The sequence below is a fragment of the Myotis myotis genome, unplaced genomic scaffold, assembly GCF_014108235.1.
Source record: "Myotis myotis isolate mMyoMyo1 unplaced genomic scaffold, mMyoMyo1.p scaffold_m19_p_10, whole genome shotgun sequence".
In the NCBI taxonomy this organism is placed as follows: Eukaryota; Metazoa; Chordata; class Mammalia; order Chiroptera; family Vespertilionidae; genus Myotis; species Myotis myotis.
Genome location: NW_023416314.1, coordinates 52619080 through 52626887, shown reverse-complemented (window position 1 = coordinate 52626887; position 7808 = coordinate 52619080). Strand labels below are relative to the sequence as shown.

Sequence of the window (7808 nt, the reverse complement as noted above, 5' to 3'; positions counted from 1 at the left end):
CTGTCCCCCCTGCCAGCCTGGTTGCCCCTCACTGCCCCCCATGCCAGCCTGGTCACCGCTAACTGACCCCCCCCCCCCCCGGCCAGCCTGGTCGCCCCACGCAGCCTGCTGCTCGGTTGTTTGGTCGCCCCTCACTAACTCCCCTGCTGGCCTGGTCCCCCCTTGCCGGCCTCATCGCCCATGCAGCCTGCTGCTCAGTTGTTTGGTTGCCCCTCACTAACTCCCCTGCTGGCCTGGTCGCCCCACTCAGCCTGTTCGGTCATCTGTTCGGTTGCGATGGTTGCTTAGGCTTTTATATATGTAGATTCTTTAAAAGATGAGGAAGGAGGTAGATGGAGACATAGCTGTTTTTAAGGACTAAAATGGTTAGTGACAGAGGTTAATTTTTCTAGCTTTTTATTATGGAAATGTAAACGTATACACAAGTAGACAAGTAGTGAGTGTGGATAAAATGTGCTTATTAGGGAAGAAGTTGTTGGCAAAGAAAAAGTAAATCAAAGTTTCCTCCATTAGGTGACAGTAGTGGCTTAAAATGATTTAGAAGCTATTTCATTTGAGTTCTGGAGGAGTGGAAGGACCTGGAGGTAGTATGCAGTTGTTGCAATGTAGACTGCTTTGATTCATGGACTGAGCAAATAGACACATGGCTAAATGTTTTGCAGACCAGTGATTAGATTCTGGAAGGAGGCAGTATATAATTACTGGGTTTGATTGTTTCTTTGATCTATGATTATCATTAACTGTAGATATTTTGCTTAGTTCTTGTTTAGTTTCAAACTTACATGAATTTTGTATTTTGTATGATTTTTAGAGAATTACAGTGGGGTCTTGACTTACGAGTTTAATTCGTTCCGTGACGGAGCTCGTAACTCAAATTACTCATATGTCAAATCAACAGTGAATGAGTGAGACACGTGATGCTGGGCTGATGTTGTGGCGTTCACTGTGATGTTTGCTGCGCCAACTAGCGGTGGGGCTCTGAAGCTGGCTCGTAACCCGAATTTTATCTTGCAACTCAAAGCAAAAAATCGGCTGAGAGACGGCTCATATCTCGAAAAACTCGTTAGTCGGGACACTCGTAAGTCAAGGCCCCACTGTACTAGCTATTGAGAGAACTTATATTTTTATGAATAAAGTATGATTTCCCTAAGAAAGTTTATTCTAAATTATTATCCATATTACATAAATTTGTTTGTTTATATTGTAAAGTAAATGATTTATGTAATGTAAAATAGAGAACCATTTGTCTATTTTTTCAAATTTAAAAAACCAATTATGTAAAAGATTTTGATAATCAAATGCTTTATATATTACTGCTTAAATTTTTTTTCTTTCTTCCCTGTATTAGCTGAGGTTGTAAATGATTGCAAAAGTTTTTACTGTTATTTTTGGTCACTTTGCAGAAAACTTCTTAGGCATATTTTTTTGGTGAGGTTTATCACAATAAAGCAATGTGGTATGTAAAAAAAAGCCTAAATTAGAAGTCAGAAAGCCTGGGGTCATTGTGGCTTTGTCAATTATTACTGGGTATCATTGGACAAATTGCTGGTTTTTCTGTATCTCAGTTTTTCCATTTTTAAAATGAGAGTTTTGGACTAGATGATTTCTAAAATCCTTTAAGGTGGTAATATGATATAGTGGAAAGAACATTGGTTTTAGAATCATATACATCTGGTTTTCATTCATCTAACAAGCATTTATTGAGAGCTATATTATACCAGTTACTGGAAATATTAATTAGGAACATAAATAAATTAATTAGTCTCTATGTAGCTTATGTTCTATTTTGGTAGACAACCAAAATACATAAAACAATTACAAAATGTAGTTAAGTGCCATAGGAAATAAACAAGGGACACTCGACAATGTGGTTTGGGACTGTCTCTCTAAGGTAGTGAGTAAGTCGGGATGAGGAACCAGCCAGGTAATTAAGGGGAAGGGTTTTAGGTTGGGGAACAGCATCTCAAAAGGCCTTAAAGCTGGAAAAAGCTTAGTGTATTCTGGGTGCTAAAAGAAGACCAGTGTGAATTAGAGTGTAGTGAAAAGAGGAGGGGAGAGTGGCATGAGATAAGGTTGGAAAGGTCAGGCAAAGTTTTGTAGATCATGATACAGATTTTGGATTTTATCCTAAGTGCGATGATAAAGCACTCAAGATTTTTTAGCAGAAGAGTGATTGAGCTGATGTTTTAAAGAAACCCACTGTTATTATAATAGTAGAGGCCCAATGCACAAAATTTGTGCAAGAGGCTTGGCCCCCGCTGCGGCAACTTCGTCCGGAAGGTAGTCTGGTCTAATCAGCATATTACACTTTTATTATTATAGATGGAGAATGGGTTAGAGGGGGTTTAGGAGTGGAAGTGAAGCTGTTGCATAGTCCAGGTGAGAAATAATGAGGACCTGAGTTAAGTGGTAGTGGTGGAAATGGAGAGATGTGGAGCAATTTCTATCTACTCAGATGGGGGAAGATGGACAGATTTTGGTGGGTATCATGATTTGATTTTTTTATTTCTTTGGGAATAAGAGAAGACAGTTAGATATTCAAATCTGAAATTCAGATAAGTCAGGGCTAGAGATACATATTTGGGGACCATTAACATAAGAATAGTGTTTAAATCCATGGGCATTAAAGAAGTTGCAAAGGACTCTGACCTGAGTCTGAGGAACCTAGAATTTACAAGTCAGGTAGAAGAATTAGATTTACACCGTGGAAGCTAAGAGGTAGTGGCTAGTGAGGATGCAATGAATCAGTAGAGTATGATATTTTGAGGCCAATAGGTCAGTGCTTCAAGAAGGAGAAATTGAACTTACATATGTAAGGTACATGGATTTCTTGGAAAAAATCTGAATTCCCTGCTGAAAGTGTTGACATAGTCAAGCATAAGATCGATGAGTTCCAAGATAGGGCTCTGTGCCTTAAGCATACATGTGTAACTTACATTGGTATGATGCTTTTAAAGGAAAGATACTGTACTTGGTAAATTACTTACCTGCCCCCTCCAAGCTATGAAGTTGCTTTATGGTAGCTTTAACATTCTACTGTGTAACTGGTATCACTGGTTGCTGTGGTATATACCTTGGTCCCAGAGCAATAGTATGTGCAAACTGAAAAGCAACCTAAAAGACTTCGTACTGTGAATATTACAAAGTGAGACTTAATTTTATTTCTCTTTATTTCCTTTTTGTGTTGATATTAGATTCAGTATCCATTTTAGCAGCCCATCCAATGATGGGGTGTATAGGCATCCTGAAACCTGAAAAAATGATTGAGAGGAACTCAGGGGAATTTTTTACTTTGCTGAAAGTAATTCTATGTGGCTTATTTCAATTTATATACCTTTTCTTCAGAATTACTGTAAAGGTTTTCTATTTCACTCATTACAGCACAGTGTTTTTCACATTTGAATAGACTGCATCAACATGAATTCTTTATAAGGACCTTAAAAACAAACTTTGCCAAGTCTCAGAATACAGAAGTGAATTCACATCCCAATTCTCAGCTGCCTCATGAATAAAGGAGAGCCTGTGCCTGACACTTTGAAGCTGTAGCTGTTAAACCATACAGAATATTTACCTCAATAAATCATTATAAGAAACTAAGGTACAATTATACCCACAGAGAAAAAGAATTCAAAACACTGATTTATGTGTTTCGGTGCCTATTCCCTTTCCCACTATGTTTTGAATTTTATGCGTGTTTGTCATCTTTGGCTGCTCCTATGTATCTTTAAACTAATGGGTTCTGATTTTTTTTTAACATTCCTCATTAAGTTTGTTATTTTTCTTAGGCACACAGACATGATTTGCATAGTGTACAAAGTTTTACATTTAAAATTAACTATATCTCATTTCTGAGGGCCGAAACAAAAAATGGAAAAAGTGACTTAGTTTAAGTAAAACACTGATTTTGTTTAACTTGTAAGCATTTAAGCTGAAATTCCATATTAAGTATTTCAATTGGCATTTATTTTGGAGTACTAGTAAAGAATAAAGAACTGGGATATTAACAGGAAGTAGAATATGGCCTTTAAGAATCACCTTTTATTATTTTGCTTATTTAAAGTGATAATAGTATTATGGAAAAGTACATTTGTTCACCAATGTGTATTTTGTCTTTCTGAAAGTAAAAAAATCCAAAAGCAAACATAAACCAGTAACATGGAGAAAGGAACAACAGTAAATTTGACCAAGAGTAGATGTACAGATAGGAGAATTTTTGCCTGGAATAATTTCTTATGGTCATCCAAGTGTACTAGGAAAAAAATGGTTTTCTAATAATATGCTATAAAGTGAAATAATATAAAAAGTATTTTAAAACAGCTAAAATATCATCAAGGATAAAAATCTTTTACTTCACTGGTTTAATTTAATTTTTTTTCCTTCTAGTTCTTTACTTTATTTATTTATTTATTTTATTGCTTAAAGTATTACAAAGGGTATTCCATATGTGTCCTTTTAATTTAATTCTTATAATTTTAGAAAAACAAAGTACATATTAAACCTAAGCCTTATCTATAGAAATCAGGGACTGAATTTAAGTTGATTGAAATGATGTGATCAGTTTGGATCTTAGAGTTGTACTTTTAAACAATGTAATGTTATCTACATTGTATTAAATATTATAAGTAATCTAGAGATGGTTTAAGGTATATGGGAGGATGTGTGTAGGTTAAATGAAAATGTTACACCATCTTATTTAAGGGACTTGCACAACTATGGAGTTTAGTATCCATAGGGGTCCTGGAACCAATCCCCATAGATAGCAAGAAATGACTATATTAAACTCCTTTGATTTAACACTCTAAAGGGGTGAATTTGTATGGTATGTGAATTATATCTCAATACAACTATTATATAAATGCTTTCAAGGCACTCTATGAGAGTTCTGGAAAGATATAGATAGAAGGAGTGAGGAAAGGGGAATCAGAGATTTTGAGGATAGGGAAGATGTAATGAAGAAACCATGGGTTGTCAGGTGGCAGTTAAATGGGACAAGTTGGGAGTGTATAAAAAGGATATTTTCTTTCTTACTTTTGAATAAGAAATTTCTGGAAATGAGGGAGACAAGTAGTTAAGACTGGCAGTAAGAAAACAGGTGCTTAAAGGAAGAGTGAAAAGTCTATAGGTAAATTTCACTTTAGCATAGTCCTCCGTATGGGTGAATGAAAGGAAGTGGGAGTGAGAGTTAAAAACTAGGGAATAAATAGAAGAAAACAATTGGATGTTGGAGGTGGTTAAGGGAAAAGGAAAATAAGTAAGAGAGTTAACTAGATGAGAAGGACAGGGATTGAAGGGGTAAGAGGGGAAGTGAGAGAAAGTGATGTTAATGGCCTATTCTTTTGCTTTCAGTTGTTCAGGCATTCGTGGTTCCTTTTCTGGTTCTTTATCTTCCTTCAGCAACCCCATCCCATCAGACACCCAGTCCTTTCCTATTGGTTACCCTGATATTTGATCCACTCATTTACTCTAAGAAGTTAGGAATGGTAGGCTATTCTCCTTTCAAGATTTTTTTATTTTTGAAAAGGACTATAAGAAAAAGGCACTGTTTAACACAAAGATATTAATGATGGAACTTAGATATCTGATTAGAAAGTTTGACTTTTTTCTTTAAGAGGTAGAAGGGTATGTTCTTTTCATATTATATAGGGAGCTGCCTATTTCTTTATGAGTATGAGCAGAAGGAATGGAAGATTAGATGATCTCTAGCTTCATGTCAAATAGATTTTTTTTCTATTAAGTAATTTTTTTTCAAATGTCAGTTTGATTTTTCAGTGTTTCCTTCTTTTAAAAAAATATTTTTATTGATTTACAAAGACAAAGATAGAGACATCAATGCCTTTAGCTTGCCCCACACTGGAGATCGAGCCCACAACCTGGGCATGTGCCCTGACTGGGAATTGAACCCTGACCTCCTGGTTCATAAGTCAATGCTCAACCACTGAGCAACACCAGCAGGGCTTAAGTAATGTTTTTAAAGCTGCCAAGAGAGTGAATATTATTTTTTCCAAAAGCTTTATTGTTTCACTTGGTCCAATGCATGGGAGAGGGCTTCAGGGTGGTTAAAAGAATGGCTAGTAGTTTTAGGAAGAGGCTCAGGTAAAAGCCAGACACCAGGGGAATGCAGAGGGGCCTCTCAAAGGCCTCTGGTCTCCAAAGGCTCCTTGTTATGCTTCAGGGTGAGCCTTTCAAAGAGATACTAGCCCAACCCAGCCTGGGGGCCGGCCAGCCTATGGGGGTTAGTCAGGTAGTTGCCTGTCTTCTTCATGAGTTTCACCTGCTCATCCAGGAAGTGTTTCTCCAGGGTCACAGAGATGAGGGTCTGCGCGGGTAGAACCCAGGGCATGCAGCTCCAAAAGGGCCTGGTTCAGGTACCACTCCAAGGCCAGGGCAGCTTCCATGGCTCGTTTTGCAACTTTAAGAGATGCTCAGTGCCCTCAAGCTTCTTTTCCGCCAAATCAGGGAAGAAGTGGCCCTCGCCCTCCAGAGCCACATCATCAGAGTTGAAATAGAAGCCCAGAGAGAGGTAGGTGTAGGAGGCCCGCAGATGCAGGTTGGCCAGGTGGTTGACCACAGCCTCCACCTCAGTGGAATAATTCTGACGAATTTGGGAGGTCATGGTTGTTCGGCAATAAGGAGTTAAGGCAGAACAAAAAACCTGTGTGTTGGCTGGTCCTGGAGGTGGTTCAGAAGGTGGTGACTGGATAAGATGCAGGAAAGTGGCTGAGACTGGAAAAAGAGGCATCTCTGGGTCTGTTCCATCCAAACACTGTTGAAGCAAGAGACAGATCCAGGACCACCGAGGACACTGCCTATTTGAATATTCTTGAAAAATTTTTAAAAAATTTTTACCTTCCCCAAAATTCCCTATCATTTTTCACCTTAGAAGAGTTGAACCCTGAACTATGTTTCATAAAGTCCACCTTTAAATTTGGGAAAATCCAGTCTAGATTTGTTAACTGATGAACTGCGAATTTGGATATTTTGTAGAATACTTAAGTTTTAAATATAATATTCTATCCCTTCTTCTTACCTGTGTCATTAGGGCACTTCACTAGACTTTATTCATTCAACAAGTTATTTATCAAATACCTTCTGTTTTGCCAAGTCCTGTGCTGAGTCTCAGTTTTCTCACACTAACTTGGGCATAATCATATCTACATTGCAAAGTTGTTGCGGTGGTGTATGTAAAATATCTACCAAAGTGCCTGATATAAAGATGTTTTTAAAATGGTTATTTTTTAAAGGTTGCTATCATTTGCTTAGCTTGTTGTCATTCTTCTACCATTTGTCTTTTTGCATTATTTTGGGTCTTATAATTAACAATAGAAATGTAAGTGGAAGAGTGGGCGGCCACCATATCATATATATTACAGTACTTTGGAAATTGTAGGTTTCTATGTACTTACAGAAAGGAAACTCATTGTAATTTTTGAAACAAAGTAAATTATTTTCAAGTAATGAATTGGAGAAGATCATTTAGCTGAATTGAGCACCTTTGGTTTCAGGCTTCTTAGCAAACTAGAATAAATAGAAAGTATTGTTATCTAATAAAAGGGAATTATACCTGTTTATCAAATGGTACAAACTTTAGCATTCACGTCTAAGAGGAATTTATTGCAGTAATCTTTATGTAACTGATGCTGAGTATAACTGACAGTGTCTTCAATAGCAGATTAGATTTATGGTTTGACATTGGAACTGTTCAAAGATAAGAGGTTAAGGTGGAAGTTGTATAATTGGTAAGAGAAATTAGGACACCACACTGAGCTTTATTTATTCATTCATTCAATAAGTATTGAGTACCCACTAGT

At 37.1% G+C, this 7808-nt stretch overlaps 1 pseudogene; it reads right to left on the bottom strand.

The window, feature by feature from the left end:
- Positions 1-6130: 6130 nt before the first annotated feature.
- On the bottom strand, positions 6131-6613 carry LOC118665424 (annotated as a pseudogene).
- Between the last annotated feature and the right edge of the window lie 1195 nt (positions 6614-7808).